This window comes from Callorhinus ursinus, unplaced genomic scaffold (genome assembly GCF_003265705.2).
Source record: "Callorhinus ursinus isolate GAN/ISIS: 27379988/994484 unplaced genomic scaffold, GSC_fseal_2.0 scaffold82, whole genome shotgun sequence".
NCBI classification, from domain to species: Eukaryota; Metazoa; Chordata; class Mammalia; order Carnivora; family Otariidae; genus Callorhinus; species Callorhinus ursinus.
This window is the reverse complement of record NW_027397144.1, coordinates 3,152,998-3,170,384: the sequence shown is the minus strand read 5'-3', so window position 1 is coordinate 3,170,384 and position 17,387 is coordinate 3,152,998. Positions and strand designations below refer to the sequence as shown.

Here is a 17,387-nt window from a genome sequence, read left to right as displayed (position 1 = left end):
GGGGAGGAGGAGAAAAGCAAAGCAAAGAGGGGAGAACGAAGTGAAAGGCGTCTTACCTTCTGTGACCCAGCCTCTGAAGCCTGTCAGAATCACTTCCTTTATACTCCATTGGTCGGAGCAGTCACAAAGCCCACCCAGATCCAAGGGGAGGCGCACAGACCCCGCCTCTTGTGGGAGGAGCCTCAGAATATTGTAGAAAGAGCCTGTACAAGGTGATAAATATGAGAGGTGGCCATCTTTGGAAATCACAACCTGCCTTTCCTTTTTGACTTCCCCAATCCCCTACAGCTGTTTCCTGGGATCACCTCCCGGACGAACAACCTGCCCCCGAATCTTTGCTTGTCTCAGAGTTGTCTGTCTTTGAGGGAACTCAGATTAAGACATCGCACAAAGACTGCATTTATATAGGTGGCTATAGTATAGGTGTTGTAAATGTTCAGATAAAGATCTATAAGGATACACCCCAAACAGACAACAGTGGGTCCTCTAATGAGGGAACGGGGATGGGGGACAGGAGGGTTCATCTGTAATACCTGCCTTTTTTTCCCCAAGGAGGGATTTCCTGCACCCCCTGTGGAACGTAACAGACGGAGGGGCGGGATCAGGAAGCACTCACAACTTACTGCTGACCAGAACACCAGCCCTGAAGCAGCTATGACTCTCTTAACACGCACAGGGAGCCGGAAGATAGGAGGTGGAGGACACCCTCTTTGCACCCTCAGCAGGGAACCACCAGCCCATTTTACAGCTGAGCCGAGAGCTTGGAGTGGCTCAAGGGTCCAGGATTTCTGGGAACCTGGAGAACGCCCTCTTTATAAGAGTACTCTAGCCTCAGTTACCTAATCTATGAAATGGGTATGATAATGGCCATCCCACAAAGCTGCTTGTGAGGGTTACATACATTATTACACATGAAAGTGACTGACATGGGACCTGGCACATAAACACAGCCACAGATGTATTGAGGAACAACCGTACCCCAGAAGTTGTTTTCAGTGCTTTTCATATGTGAGTCCACATGAGTCTCGACAATAAGCTATGAAACAGGGCCTATTATTTTTTGTTAAGATTTTATTTATTTATTTGACAGAGAGAGACAACGAGAGAGGGAACACAAGCAGGGGGAGAGGGAGAGGGAGAAGCAGGCTTCCTGCGGAGCAGGGAGCCCGATGCGGGGCTCGATCCCAGGACCCTGGGACCATGACCTGAGCCGAAGGCAGAGGCTTAACGACTGAGCCACCCAGGCGCCCAAGCAGGAGCTATTATTGTCTTGATTTTGTAAAAGAGAAACCAGAAAGGTTAAGGAATGAGTCAAGGCCACACAGTAAGGCTGCCAGACCCTCTACCTGCCTTCTGACTCCAAATGCAGTGCTCCCTCTACCCATCACCTCACACTTCCTGTGGGAGAAAATGAGTGAGCAGACAGGAAAAGAAGCTAGAGAAAGACTGTTTTCTTGGGCTTTTAAAGGACTGGGAGGGCTGGTATAACCTAGGGAGCAGATACCCCTCCCCTTTCCATCCTTAACCACTGTCTGGGTTCCACCCAGACCCTCCTCTCCAAACCAGGGGTTTGGGACAAAGCTGGTAGAGGCAAGCATCTCTTTCAAGATCAGAGGCAGGGGGTTCCCCTCCCTCGACTCCCATTTCACTTTAAAGGGGGGAAAAGCTCCCCATGCAATGAGGCAGAGCCGTGGGTTCCTGGGGGCCTTGCAGCCCTGTTGCCATAGCAACCAGACTCACTAGCAGTTTCTGGTACAGGAGGTGGCTGGGCCCACAGCTTGGGCTGGAGGGGATGAAGGGGTAGGAAGGAGACCTCAAGGGCATCCCCTTGCCCTCAGACTGGACCACCCACGCCCCAGTGCCAGAGGAGGCTAGGAGCCCTCATCACCCCAGAGACACAGGGAGGGGCACTCCTACCCTTGAACTTCCATCCTGAATCTGGGGCAGCTGCTTAAATTTTCCAACTTTTGTTTACCCTGGAAGTAGTACTATTGTGAAGCCTCAGAGGAGGAACACATCAGGGTTCACACAGCCTATGGTCCATACACAGCTCTAGGGACATTTTCATTTGTGTTTCCTTTATTTCCCCCCTTTGACTGAGGTATTACTTGGATAAGGTGAAGGGCACAGATCTTAAGTTTCAGCTCAATGAGCTTTATGAGTGCATATACCTGTGTATCCACCACCCACATCGAGAGAGAATATGTCCATCCCTCTGCCCTCATGCCCATCCTTGAAGTCCATATCCCCCAATCTGACTTTGTCATCATAGATGAGTTTTGCCTGTCCTTGAATTTCATATAAATGTAACCATACTGCACGGCCTCTTTTGCCTGGTGTCTTTGACATAACACTGAACCTGTGGGAATCATCCTTATCATCACAAGTATTATTACTGTCCTTTTTCTTTGTTGTGTAATATTCCATTGTAAGAATGTGTTACAATTTGCTTATTTATTCTACTGTTGATGGATATTTGAGTTGTTTACAGATTGGTTCTGGTGATAAAGTTGCCATGAACATTCTTGTATGTGAACACAGTGTACATTTCTATTGGGTAAATACCCAGGAGTGCCCCTGCTGGGTCACTGGGCAGGTGTGTGTGCATTTTTAGGAGACACCATCAAACAGTTTTCCTAAACAGAGTGGCTGTAGCATTTTACATTCCCACCAGTGGCATATGAAAGTGCCAGGGTGCCTGGCTGGCTCAGTCGGAAGAGCATACAACTCTTGATCTCAGGGTCCTGAGTTCGAGCCCCCACATTGGGTGTAGAGATTACTAAACAAAAATAAAAATAAGTTAAAAAAAAAAAGTTCCGGGACACCTGGCTGGCTTAGGCAGTAGAGCATGACTCTTAACCTCAGGTTCATGCGTTCAAGGCCCACGTGGTCATGGAGCCTACTTAAAAAAAAAAAGGCTCCAGTTGTCCACATCCTTGTCGACACTTGGTGCCATCAGCTTTTTTCATTCTAGCCATCCCAGTTGGTTGTGTTGTGGTATTTCATTGTGGTTTTATATGCATTTCTCTGAAGACTGATGGCATTGATTTGTAGGAGCCCTTTATATATTATGAATATGCATCATTTGTCAGATATACTATTACAGATAACTTCCTTCTGGGAGAATATTTCCTACTCCAAATTATCTCCCCGAGTTTTGGACTGGGAGAGGCACAAGAGCAAATAACCACAGATTATTCTTTTCCGGTTCCTTCTTCATGAAGAAGGTAGGTGCCCTGGTTTATCGAATGCCAAGGACTTTCCATCAGTTATATCCTTAAATAGTTACAACATTCTTACTTAATTCACTTATTCAACCTTTATTTGAAAATCTAATAGATGCCAGATATTGTGGGACACACTGAGAACAAGAGTCAAGGTCTAAAAAGAAACTGTGTTCTAGTGGGGGGTGGTGAGGCAGACTGTAAACATGCAGACAAGTAATCAAGGCCATATCAGAGTGGGGAAAGTGTCAGAGGTGGTGGATAAAGCGTGACTGAGGGGGGTTGGGAAAGTCCCAGCGACGAAGTACCATGGAGCTGGACATGAAGAAGAAGGTAGAGCTAGCCATGTGAGATCTAGGAGGACAGGTGTTCTAGGAAGGGGAACCCTAGGGCAAATGCTCCGTGAAGCTGACCTGCAGGAAGGTATGGGGAGAGGGATCCCGAAGAGGTTGAGTGAAGGATTTGAATCCAATCTAAGAGCCATGGGGATGGATTGCAGTGTTCTGAACAGAATGACACGATGAACTTCTTGTCTTTTCAAAGACCCCTCTGGGCCCCTGCAGACTGATAGGTGTGAAGGCAGAAGCAGGAGTCCGGGCAGGAGCGACAATAATCCAGGTGAGCCGTGATGGGGGCAGGACTAGGGTGGGGACCGTAGAAGCGGGAAGAAGTGGGTGATGCCTGGGGGACACTTTCTTTTCTCTGTTTCCTTCTTTTTTCTTTTCTTTGAATGAAGTATTACTCGGATAAGGTGAACCGCACAGATGTTAAGTTTCAGCTCAATGAGCTTTATGCATGTATATACCTGTGTATCCACCACCCAAACCAAGAGAGAGTATGTCCGTCCCTCCAGAAAATGCCCTCATGCCCATTTCTGGAAGTTCATATCCCCCAGTCTGACTTTGTCATTATAGATGCGTTTTGCCTGTCCTTGAATTTCATATAAATGCAACCATACTGCACGGGCCTCTTCTGTCTGGTGTCATTCACATAACACTGAACCTGGGGGAGAACCATGCTTCAGGTTCTAGCTGAAGATGGTTATTATCATCCTCAACTTACAGGGAACTGAATCTCAGAGAGGTCGTGACGTGCCTGAGGTCACACATCTAAGATGGGGAAAGGGCAAGAAAATTCAAGTCTGATTTTTCAATTATATGAAAGATGCCATGTTGTGGGTGGCATGGCCTTAGAAAACCTAGAGATATGTGGATTCCAGAAGGTGGGGAGCAACTGGGGGGGAACCTGCAGACCCCAAAAATACCTTTCTTTATTGTGGTCCCTACTTGCTCTGGGCTGCAGGGCAGGCAAGTGGCAAGCTGCAAATTGAACGGAGACCCAACGTGGCATAAGGTGTCCCAAACTAGCCTGGGCCCTGTATACCCAGCAGGACCCATTCAGAGATGACGGATCCATGGACCCTCGGAGAGCCAGGAAGCCCTTGTTGGTTGTTGAGTGTCGGGGTGGGGGGTGAGGGGTGTGGGGGGGGTGCTTGGGAGCTGCGGCTGCCAGTCCCATTAGCACCACCGTCATTATCCCAGATTTATGTGTGTATAATTCTTCTCCCCCCACCTCAATCGCTCCAGCATCTCCCCTGGCTGCAAACCCGACTCCCCCGGAAACAGCCGTGGAGCCGCCTGCCACCGGGCCATTAGCACGCAGGGAAGGGGGTGTAGGGGGAGCAAGCAGTCAGCAGGGAAGGGAGAAGGGGGGCGGGAGAGAACGAGGGAGGAGGAGGGAGGCGGGAACTGGAAAGGATGGGAGTTAGGTGGCAAGATGGGAGAGCTGAGAGGAAGGAAACTGGGCGGGGAGGGGAGAGGGAGCCCAGGCGGCTGTTTGGGGGGAAACTCGCGGCCCATCGGGCTTGGCCGCAGGGAGCGGGCCCAGGGGCAGCCGAGGCCGAAGAGGGGCTCCGCGGGGCGCCCTCGGTCCAGGAGTTACTCCGAAGCCTCGCTCCCGGACCCCCTTCTCGGAACGGGCCCGCTGCGTCCCTCCGCGTAGGAGCCCCCCTTCGGAGGCTGCCCCAGCGCGGCCCCGGGATCTGGGGTGTAGGGCGGGGGGAGGGGCGCCGGCTGCTGGACTCGCGGCCGGGAGCAGACTTACCCCCACCCCCACTACGGCCCCCTCCTCCCCGAGTCCCGCCCCGCCCTCCAGCCCCTCTGGGGGCGCACGAGAGGCTCCTCTATTCCGAGGGAAATCAATGTCGCGTTAATGTAAGATTTCCAGGCGGTCGGGGCGGGGGGGGGCTTCATAAAAGATGCATTGTTTCCACTGCCTGCTCGCTGCTCCCTCCCCAGCATCCTGCAAGATGGCGGCGGCCCCAGCGGAGGGCGCGGAGCGGAGCCTGCCGGGCCGGGGAGGGGGCTGGAGGGGGGAGAATGCGGCCCCTCTCTCCTGCTGGGGAAGGTGGGAAGAGAGGCCGGGATGAAGGAAAGAAGGGGGGGAGAGAGGGAGAGACTGAGAGGGAGAGAGAGAGAAGGGGGCGGGGGGAGAGGGGTGGGGAGGCGGGAGCCAGGGGGGGGGGGGGGGGGGGGGGGGGGGGGGGAGGGGATGGCTGGGAGCCGGGAGGAGGGAAGAGAAAGGCAGCCCAAGGAGGTGGCACCGCGGGAGGCTGGAGAGCTGGCCAGGGAGCTGGGAGGGGGACGGAGGTAGGGGGGAGGCAGGGGAGAAGCGAGGGGGAGGGAGGGCAGGAAGGATGGCAGGCTGGGGTGGGGTGAGCGGGGTAAGGAAACAGCGGGGGCGGGGAGAGAAAAAGGCAGTGAGGGGAGCCTGGACTGAAGGGAATCGACCTGCCCCCACCCCAAGCTGTCCCTAGGCTACACCCTCCCCTCCTGCCGGGGTCCCTGGACGGCTCTCTCCTGGTTCCTGTGCACCCTCCCCGTGGAGATGAGCCAAGGAGCCCCATCCCCCCACAGGGAGGTGGCTGCACCCCCTTGGCCTGGCTCCCCACCCTCTTTCCTGCCCTGGTACCCGAAGTGCCAAACTGAGAGGGAACACACCTCCCCCATTCGTCTTCTCCTGGGCAGAGGGGCAGCCTCCTCCCTCTGCTTTGCCTCTCAGGCTTCTGACAACCTCCCCAGTGGCGGGGCTGCCCCGCCCAGGGGTTGGCCTGGGGCAAGACCCCCACCATGTCCCAACTCAAGGCCTCCAGTGTGGACCCCAAAGAGCACCCCCTTTCCTTATCAGGGACGGATGTTTGGGTACATCTGCATCGATCCTATTTTCTGGAGAGGCCTCTTAAGGTGCCAGAGGGGGCAAATGGAGGCAGAAGAGAGCCTAGAACACAGTGACCTCCTTACTCCCCAAGGGTCCCACCCTTGGCCCCAGACCACCCTGAGTTCCTCCTCTTCCTTGCCTGCTCCCCCATCCTCCATGGGCAACCATGATGAGAGTTTCAAGGCCCCCCCCCCTTCCCACCTTCCCTGTTTCACCATAGGGGAGCTCCCAAACGCCTGAAAATATCTTTAAATTAGGAAAAAGAGCTAAGCCGCCAGGGTCCTTTGGTCTATTAAAGGAAGAGCAGAGGCCACCGGCGCCCCCACCCCCTTTACTCAGGTTTTGCATTTGAAGCGCTGACAGCGGATCCAGCTGGAACAATGACGGGGCCTGCCCAGCCAGCCCCAGCTGCTTCCTTTTCAGTGGCCCCGTGCCCCCTGCCAGGTGTGCCAAAATTAGGATGGCTCCCTTCTCGGGTCCTTTTCATCCCCCCAGGGCTGCTGGGGCCTCTGAGGCGCTAATGAAGCCCCTGTTGCTGCCTTCCCTTTTCTTCGCAGAGCTGGCCTGGGGGAGGCCGGGGCAGGGCTGTGCCTGGAAATCTGTCCTCGAAGAACTGGCCCCAGGAACACAGTCATGTGCTGTGCTCAGTCAGAGTCTTCAAGCAGCACCCTCCCTTTCCCCCTCCCTGCTCCTGCGATCCCTTCAAGTCCCGGTGACAGCCACCTCCTCCAGGCAGCCCTCAAGCCTGCTGGCATTTGCTCCCCACTGTTTCTCTTGTGGTGGGCAATGGAGTCAGGGCGGCCTGGGCCTCACCTCTTTCTGGCTATGTGGCCCCCCCCGGGCGGCTCAGTTAACTGTTCACAGAGCCTCGATTTCCCCATCTATCAAATGAGGATAATTACAAAAGCCTATGTCGTGAGTCTCTTGTGATGCTGAAAGAGGGTAATATGTGTAAAGTGGGTATGACAGCCCCTAGTCCTGTTGCTCCAGCCACACTGGCCCCTCACTGAGCCCCCAAGCACACCGGTGTCCCACCTGTGACTTCCCACTAGCTCTTCTTTCTGGATGTCCCTGCAGTTCCTCTTTCCTTTATTCCCGTCTCTGCTCATATGTCCACTCCTCAGAAGGAACTTCCCTGGCCACTTAGCCCTCCTCACCTGTATTATCACCTCCTGACATTATATTACTTACCCGAGCTCAGGCTCTGGAACTGGGGTTCAAATCCTGGCTTCAGTTACTGACTGTGTGATGTTGGGCATGTTGCTTCACTTCTCTGAGCCTCAGTTCTGTCATTGGGTTGAGTAAGTGACGTAGTCAATGGGAAGCCCTCAGAACAGTGCCTGGCCTACACTGGGTGTTATTCCCAAAACTAATATTACTTGTCTTATTTCTGGGTACCCCCTCTCCCTCCTCCCTTCCTGAGGGCTAAGACTGCAGGGGCGGTATTCAGTTTATCCACTGTTGTATCTTCAGTGCCCAAATGCCCTGGCACCCGGTAGATGTCCAATAAATATTTGATGAAAGAGTAACTCTGTGAGGTTCTACTGGTCCTGTCTGAGCCTCAGGTTTCTCATCTGTAAAATGGGATGCTAATCGCGTGTGCCTCACGGATGTTTAGGATTCCATGAGCTAAATACTGCGGTTTCTAATTTTCAGACATAATTCAAACAGCCTGTAGCATAATGCCTCGCCTGTCGAGGACCCTCGATATACTTGGTCTAGACCTAGAGGCAGGGAGAATTGTGGGAGACACATTTTATTGCCTCCAACACTTACTCTTGCTTTCTTCTTTTGCAAACAGCGCTCACTCGTTGAGGGGCTGTGTGCCCTGCTCTGTGCATGCCTCCCAGCCTGCCTCGCTTCTAGAATTCTAGGGGTAGCCAAGTGGCACACTTCTGGCAGACTTGACAGTCTGTCAGCAGGGGGTTCAGGGAAAGGTGGGCGTGTGATTATCTGAACTTCAATCGCTGCAGCTGTGAAATGGGGACAAAACAGCAACTCACTGTGGTCAGGGTCTCATAAGTGACCCAGAGGGATAGCGAGGGGACCCCAGGAACTGGGGGGTCCTGGCCCCGCTGCCACCTAGCTGCTGGCCTCCCACAGCACCGGGCGCCAACTCCAGATTATTTGAGGAGGGAAAAGTAACCTTTTTGTTTAAACCACTGCAGCTAGGTGTTTTGATACTTGCAGCCCAGTGCACCCCCGAATGATGATATTGAATTTCTCTGGATCTCCAAAAATGCTCCAGGCAGTGTAGCTGTTGGTTGATTTTTTTTTTTTAAGTTAGAATATAGAATGAGGCTTGGGCACTGCTGCATAAAGGAGTGGGTGAATTTACCTAGGTGCAGCCCAGAAAGAGACTGTCAATAAGGAAGAGAGACTGTTATAGGGTGCATTGTGTCCCCCCAAAAGATAAAGATATATTGAGGTTTAGACCCCTAATACCTCAGAATGTGACCTTATTTGGAAATAGGGTTGTTGCAGATATATTTAGTTAAGATGGGGTCATACTGGAGTAGGAGGGACCTTAATCCAGTATGACTGGATTATAAATTTATTCTAAAGCACAAGACACAGACACAGGTACATGCGAGGACAATGCCACATAAAGACGGAGGCAGAGGGGCGCCTGGGTGGCTCAGTCAGTTATGTGTCTGCCTTCGGCTCAGGTCATGATTCCAGGGTCCTGTCCTGAGATTGATCCCTGCATCAGGCTCCCTGCTCAGCGGGGACCCTGCTTCTCCCTCTCCCTCTGCTGCTCCCCCTGCTTGTGCTCTCTCTGTCAAATAAAGAAATAAAATCTTTAAAAAAATAAAAAAAAATAAAGATGGAGGCAGAGACTGGAGAGATGTGTCTACAAGCCAAGGAGCACCAAGAACGGCTAGCCGCCCCCAGAAGCTAGAAGAGGAAAGGAAGGATCCTCCTCTAGAGACTTCAGAGCGAGTGTGGTCCCTCTGATGGATTTCAGACCTCTGGCCCCCAGAACTGTGAGATGAGACCTGTCGTTTTAAGCCCCCAGTTCGTGGCCCTTTGTGCTGGCAGCCACAGGACATTTACACAGGAGGGATGGCAGGCAGCAAGACATAATGCACAAGGCTCCCTGGAGCTTCTAGTTATCAGACCTGGAACCAAGCATTTGCCCACTCCTTTGCGTGCTTTGGCACCCTCTGCAGGCCCAGGGCACAGGCACAGACAAGGAGTGTCCTCCATCAGTGGGCACAGCAGCACCCCAAGTATCTGGAAGCCTTTCCAGCTGTCCAGACTCTCCCCCCAAAATTAATGCCTCTCGGGTGCTCAGCACGCTTTGAGGTGGCTGCTGTCATTACTGTGGATTTCAGGTTATCCATGCCCTTGGCTCCCCAGCTAGGCTGGGACCTCCCTGAGGACAGGGAATGGCCCTTTCATGGCCAAGACAGAACTACCTTCTGGACAAAGCCTAGGGGTGCAAACTGGCTTAGGTTTCCTCTGGTTGAAAGCAAGAGAATTAACACATGGGACATATGAGCTGAATCTCAATGAAGACCCCAGTGCTAGTGTTGAAACTGCCTGGGTCCAGATCCCAGGCCTGCCTGGGACTGGCTGAGTCACCCTTAAGCAAGTGGCTTTCTTGCTCTGTGCCTCAGTTTCCCTGACTGTAAAACAGGACAATGACAATCCTACCTCGTAGGGCCATTTCGAGGATTAAGTCTTTTTTTTTAAGATTTTATTAACTTATTTGAGGGAGAGAGAGAGAGATCATGAGCAGGGGAAGGGGTAGAGAAAGAAGCAGACTCCCCACTGAGCAGGGAGCCTGATGTGGGGCTTGATCCCAGGACCCTGGGATCATGAACTGAGCCAAAGGCAGATGCTTAACTGACTGAACCACCCAGGTGCCCTGAGGATTAAGTCTTTAATCCATTTCCAGTTCATTTTTATGAGTGATGTAAAAGAGAAGGGTCTAGTTTCATTCTTTTGCATGTGAATATCTAATTTTCCCAGCACCACTTATTGAAGAGACTGTCTTTTCTGTATTGAACATTCTTGGCTCGCTTGTCAAATATCAGTTGACCAGATATGCATGGGTTTGTTTCTAGTCTCCTAATTCTCTTTCATTGGCATGTGTGTCTTTTTTTTTTTTTTAATGCCAGTGCCATGCTGTTTGATTACTATAGCTTTGTAATATGGTTTGGAATCAGGAAGTGTGATGCCTCCGGTTCTGTCCTTCTTTCTCAGGAGTGCTCTGGCTCATTTCAAGGATTAAATGAAATGATGCCTGTCAGATATTTAGAAGTCAGGGGCATAGAGTAAATGCTTAAAGAGTGTAGGCCCCCTGTCCGGGCAGGCAGGGCTGGTGGAATATATACATGGAAGAAGAAGGGATGCCAGGGAGCTGCCCCCCAGGGCCTGAAGGTCAGTGCTGATGGTCTAACGACCTGCCTCTTACGTGAATCCCTTCCTTCTGCAGGTGCCCGAAGAGCAAGGGGCTGACCTAAGGGTTAGGAGAGAGACCCAGTCCAGCCTAACTTGATATCTGAATCCCCTCCATCATTATTGAGCACGTACTGCATGCCACCATCTGATATATGATTGATTTGAAAGCCCTCCCTGACTGTGGAGAACCAGCTGGATGGAGATTGGTGGGAGGGGTGTCCCTTGCTTTAATGAAAGTGAGAGATGAGGATAACTTGACATGGACTGGTAGCCGTGCAGGTGGGGAAGGGTATATGGATTCGGGATTGGTTGGGAGTTGAGGTTGACAGGGATTGTTAATGGACTGGATGTGAGGGCTGAGAGAGAGATGAGAATCTAAAGCAATTGAGAGATGGTTTACCAATCCCCGCCCTCCCCACATCCCTGTGGCACTCAGCATGTCCAGTTATTTATCACCCTATAACAAGTTACCCAAAAAACCTAGTGGCTTAAAACGATACACACGTATTCCTTCACAGTTTCTGCGGGTCAGGAATCCAGGTATGTATGGCTTTAGCGGGGTGTCTCTGGCTCAGGGTCTCTCACAGAGCTGCAACCAAGATGGCGGCTGGGGCTGTGGTCTCATCCGAAGGCTCAACTGGGGAAAGTTTGCTGCCAGGCTCATTAGTTGCTGGCCGGATTCAGTCCCTCACTGGCTGTTGGTCAGAGGCCTCCTTCAGTTCCTCGCCATGTGGGCCTCTCCGCAGGGCACCTCACAGCATGGCACTAGCTTCCCTGGAAACAAGTGAAAAAGAGAGTGAGAGAGAGCACCCAAGACGGAAGCCATGGTCTTTTTGGAACTTAATCTTGGAAGTGACATCCCATCACCTTTGCCACATTCTGTTGTTTAGAAGAAAGTCTCGGAGTCCCATCCACACCCGAGGAGAAGGGATCACACAGAGTGGGGATCATTGGAGGCTATTTCGAGGCTGCTGCCTCACCATGCACATCAATCCAAAGGCTTCATACCACCAGCACCTGTAACTCACTTTGCCTGGTGGCTCTCTGGCTGTAGAGGCAGCTCAGGCTTGCCTGGGGCAGCCAGTTCTGGGGGACCCATTGCCCCTGCTGGCATACCTCACCCAATGAAGGCTGCATGTTGGTGGATCAACAACCCAGCTCCCTCACCACTCACACGAGATAATTCTGGGGTGGGTGTCCCACAGGTGTCCATAGGGATTAAACCCAAGATATCCCAGTGTGACCTGCTCATGAACACAGTCTTTACTGGGTGGTCCCCCTTCCTTACCTCACCTCCCCTCTCCCCTACCAGGGCTTCCTGCCATTGCCTCCCAGGTAAACCACTTGTACTCAGATCAGGGTGTCTCTTCTGGAGATCCCAACTGTGTTCCTTTCCCGGGCCTGCTGTAATAAGTTACCACAAGCTCGGTGGCTTAAAAGAACAGAGGTGTATTGTCTCATGGTTCTGGAGGCCAAAAGTCCAAAATCAAGAGGTTAGCAGGGCCATGCTCCCTCTGAAGGCTCCAGGGCTGGATCCTTACTTGCTTCTCTCCTGGCTTCTGGGAGCTACAGACATTCCTTGGCATTCTTTGGCACGTGGCCACATCATTCCAGTCTCTACCTCTGTCTTCTCCGTGTGTTCTCGTCTCTTAGAAAGACACTTGTCATTGGATTCAGGGCCACACACCCCCAGATTTAGCATGATATCAAGCATGTCATGTTAACTAATGACATCCGCAAAGACCCTATTTCCAAATGAGGTCTCAGATGTTCGACTAGGAAGTCTCCTCCACCCGAATGGCATTCTCTCCTGCAACTCCATTCATCTGCCCTTCAAGTTTCAGTTTGAGGGTCCCTTCTGCAGTTCGGGGCAGGGGGCACGGGAGCCTCAGTTATACCAAGATCCTGTTATCCATTCTCGTCTCACCCAATACTCCCTTGTGAACAGTTTCCACAATTGTATTACATAGTTTTGCAGGGTTTTTTTTTTAATGTTGCTCTCCCCCCCTCTAGAATGTGAGCCTGGGAAGGGCAGAAGCCAGGAGATCACTGTGTCCCTTTGTACCTAGTTCAGGCATGGTACACAGTAGGTGCTCAAGAAATATGCCCAGGAGGTTTTCAACAAATTCCTCTGTCCCAGTGAGGAGGATGCACTGGGTCTCAGACCAGCATCACCCAACCAGACAGGTCACTTGATGTCTCAGCAGGATGTTCCAGAATCTTCTTACATACACATGCATGTGCACACATGCACGCACACATACACAGAATGAGCCACCCCCCCTCCCCGTCGCCAATTTCTCGACGGAATATTTTTTCCTGGAGCAGAAAATGAACCATTATTAAAACAACACGGCTACCGGAGGGAAAACCCATTTGCAGCGATTTATACCGCGTCACCGCGGCTGCTGAGAGAGGAAATGGGAGGAGAAGCGCGGGGTTTAAGCACTGGGTGAAGAATCGTGTTCCATCAGAGAGAGAACAGATGGGTGTTTTTTCTCCCCTCTCTCCCCCTGCTTAGGCTCCGCGTTAGGAATCCATGTCAGCCGTGGGTTTGTTCCTGGTGGTGTGATGGGGGTGACAGGGGAGGGGGCCGGGCCAGGCTGCTGGGCCCCAGGGGAGGAGGAGACTCCCTGTCCCCCTGCCCCGGGCCCACTTTGTCTGCTGGGCCTGCCGGCAGCACCTGACATGAGCCCCTTGCTTTAATGTTTACATTCTCTTATCACCACCTGGGATTCCCCGCCCCCCCCTTTATTTCCTCCCTCAACCACTGGCCATTTCCTCCAAGGCAGGGCCATGCCCTTGTCCCTTCATCCCTGGCGTGGGACACACGCTGTTGCTCCCACGTGTGCAGACATGGGCTAACCCACCATGACCCGATGCATCGTACCCTGACATTATTGATGCATCTGCCCTCCCCACTAAACTGGGAGCCCACTGAAAGAAGTGGGGGGGCTCTTTCATTTGTTTCACTCGCTTATCCACGCCCCACCCCTACCAAAGCCTGATCCACAGCCAGCTATGGGGTGGTGGGGAGTAGAGATGAACACAACTGAGTCATTTAGCTGTTTAAAAACCACCGGTGGCTTCTCTGCTTCCAAGCTGAAACCTGTTAGCTTGGCTCCAATGGCCCTTCCCAGTTTAGACCCCAAATACCTGTTCACTTTCATCCCCCCAACGTCAGGAACCCCCTGCCCCCACCCCAAGCACCTTCTAGTCAAACCCAGCAGTCCATGTGTGGTCCCCATCTCACCCAGAATGCTTTGCGTGTCCGCCTCTCTGAACATCCCAATTCCGGCACCTGGATGCCTTGCCCCCCTCCGTGTCCACCTCCTGAGCCCTGGGGTTTGTCACCCAGAGCCCAAACCAGCCCACCGATGTCATGTGTTGGGCCCATGCAGGGTTTTTAAAAAATGTAATGAGTTGCCAGCTTTTAAATATCAGGCAACTGTTGCATAAAAATCTGTATTCCTGGCTTTCCATCAAAAGATACAGCCGCTGAGGAGCTGAGGTCACATTCCCCGCAGGGGGTGGCACTCAGCAAGGGTGGCCCCCCCCAGAGGAGAGGGCACGGGTTTGCTGGTTCCAGGGTTCTCACGTGGTGAGTGGTTAAGGGGACTCTGGACCCAGACTGCCCAGGTCGGAATCACTCAACCTTCCTGTTCTGGAATCTTCTGTGTGCCCACCTGGAGGGATTCTCCTCACTTCTCCATCCAGCGTGGTGTCCCAGGAGACTGGGCTTTGTGGACTTCACCAACGGGCTCCCGGGTCCTCTGGCTTGTGCTGGCTTCAGCCATTGAGAACCCCTCAAGGTGGGGGAACAGGGGAAGCAAGGGTATTTAGTCCCCAGTTCAGCCCCTCACGCTGTGGCCCCTGTGGGCCCGCTGTGTCCTTATCATAGGTTACAGGCTCTCACCATCCACATCACCTGTGATGTCTCCAGGTTCTGACAACTCCCTCGCCTCACCTCTCAGACCTAGGGGTGTTAAGAGCTCCCCAATTTTATGAGCCCAAGGGGTGGTGCCACTCCTCACGGTTCCCCACATCTGTCCACACTTTGAAAAATTTGTTCCTTCATTGAATTCTGCTTACATTACCCACTTTGAATGTATCATGTGTTTCCAGCCAGGCCAGCTGATACAGCCCCTGTGCCTCAGTGAACCCACCTGGTCAATGGGGATAACCATAATACCTGCCTCTCGAGTTGATGTGAGGGGTTACATGAGTTAATATCGTCTAAGGAAAGGTCTTAGCAAGTGTTGATAAATATTAACAATTATCATCATTCTTCACTACGGTCCCTACCACCCCTTACTTGCCCCCCAGCACCGAAGCTGAGGGTCACCTGTGCCATTGCTGACGTGGTTGGTCTTGACTTGGCTGTTTGGTGTGTCTGTATTACCTGCTGTCGCCTATGGGATGTGGCTCAGCTCTGTGTCATTGCCTCTGCTGTGAGGGGTTCCCTCCACCCCACCGCATACTCATCCCTGACACTCTTCTCCACTGACGGTGATCCCAGCACACTGGAATGATGGAGTCCTGGGCTTGCCTTCCCCACGGTCCCTCACGCCCCTGCAGGGGCTTCATACGTGTTTGTGGCATTGAATATCAGGGCCTGTATTACTTGCCTAGGGCTACGGTACCGAAGGACCACAGACGGGGCTGCTTAAAACAAGGAATTGATTCTCTCTGTTCTGGAGACCGGAAGGTTTTCTTTTGTTTGTTGGTTTTTGTTTTTTAAAGATTTTATTTATTTGAGAGAGAGAGAGAGAAAGCACAAGCAGGGAGGAAGGGCAGAGGGAGAGGGAGAAGCAGACTCCCCGCTGAGCAGGGAGCCCTACATGGGGCTCGGACCCAGGACCCAGGGATCAAGACCTGAGTCGAAGGCAGATGCTTAACCGACTGAGCCACCCAGGCGCCCCCAGAAGTTGATATCCAGGGGTCCACAGGGTTGCGCTCCCTCCATCGGCTCTAGGGGAAGATCCTTCCTTGCCCTTCCCAGCTTCTGGTGGTTCTTGGCTTGTGACCACATCATTCCAAGCTCTACCTTTGCCTCCATGTGGACTTCTCTGCATCTTCTCTCCTTCTCTTCTCAGGACACTTGTCATTAGATTCAGGGCCCGCTCTGATCCAGGATGATCTCATCAAAAGATCCTTAGTCTAGTTACATCTACAAAGACCCCTTTTCCCCAATAAGGTCACACTCACAGGTTCTGGGTGGACATATCTTGTGGGGGCCACCATTCAGTGCAGGAGAGGTTCCACAGCTTTCTGGAGTCCTGCCTTGCTTTCTTCTCTCTTCACTGACTCGATCTTTGGAAGCCAGTGGATAACCACACCCTGGACACCCACTCCTTGCCCCTGGCCCCCAGTGGGGGATGAAGGGGGGGCGGTTTCCTTGCCAGGAGGGGAGACATAGGCCCAAGTGCCATCTGATGGCCCCCTGTTTCCAACACAGGCCGAGAGCCCTCAAGAAGACTGCTTCTTTGCAGGCTGCCAAAGAGCTGGGGTGAGCCCCCACCTTCCCCTGAGCTTGCAGAGAGCACTGGGCAAGCACCACGGATGGTCCCTTCGGCGGGAGGCTGGGCTGAGTGGTTGTCATCCCTCCTTCGTACGCCAGAACTCTCCGTTCCCTTCAACAGTCTGCCAGCTGGCCTCTGACCTGCAGCCCATTTCTTTCCAGGCCTGACAGGTTGGGTTCAGAGGGAGCACTCCCCCGAGCTGAGGCAGACTTCTTTGCCTCTGAGCTGCTGTAGCCCCCGCTCCCCAAGAATCCCTACAGCTCCCGATCTGCTTTCCTCGGAACAAAATGCCCAGCTGGCCCGGGGCCCTGTCTCTTACAGCCTATGTGAGTTAACATTTTTTTTTCTCATAATTTCTTTTTAAGGTATAATTCGCCCAACATAAGATTAGCCATTTTAAAGTGTACGACTCAATGCATTTTTGTATACTCAGCTGTTGCGCAACTATCACCGGTACCTAGATCCAGAACGTTCTCATCACCGCAAAGGAAACTCTATACCCATGAGCAGTCACTCCCCACTCCCCCTCCTCCAGCCCTGGTCAACCACTGATCTAATTTCTGTCTCTCTGAATTTGCCTATTCTGGACATTTCTTGTAAATGGAGTCATACAATGGTGGCCTTTTGTGTCTGGCTTCTTTCACTTGGCATAATGTTTTCAAGGGTCACTCGTGTCTTTATTGTGAAGCGCATACTTCTTAAGAATATAGCTTAAGAAGACAGAATTTAAAAAATAATGTTCCATCCTTGTCACCACCACCTGGCTCAAGATATAGAATATTCCAGCCTCCTGGAGGCTCCCTGAGGCCACCACCCAGTGAATGGTCCCACCCCAAAGTATCACTTTCCCCACGGCCCTCCCCTGAAGGTGATTGTAAGCAATCACACAAGGGACACACGTCACAACTGGCATCTAGCGGGGAGAGACGAGGGATGCCTTCTCAACATCCTCCAATGCAGAGAACAGGTCTCCCACAAGAGAGAATCATCCAGCCCCAAATGTCAATGGTCTACA

The 17,387-nt window shown here is 52.4% G+C and overlaps 1 long non-coding RNA gene across 3 annotated transcripts in view; it reads left to right on the top strand.

Annotated features, from left to right (window-relative positions):
- The window catches only part of LOC141369895 (uncharacterized), a 27,546-nt gene extending 25,010 nt beyond the window's left edge, over positions 1-2,536 (top strand). For 2 of the 3 annotated variants that reach the window (XR_012376723.1, XR_003206197.2), the window contains exons 4-5: positions 289-408; positions 553-2,536. This is a non-coding gene — a long non-coding RNA (uncharacterized lncRNA). The remainder of the gene's footprint in view (positions 1-288; positions 409-552) is intronic. The other variant, XR_012376722.1, reaches the window with a different exon arrangement.
- The last annotated feature ends 14,851 nt before the right edge of the window (positions 2,537-17,387 follow it).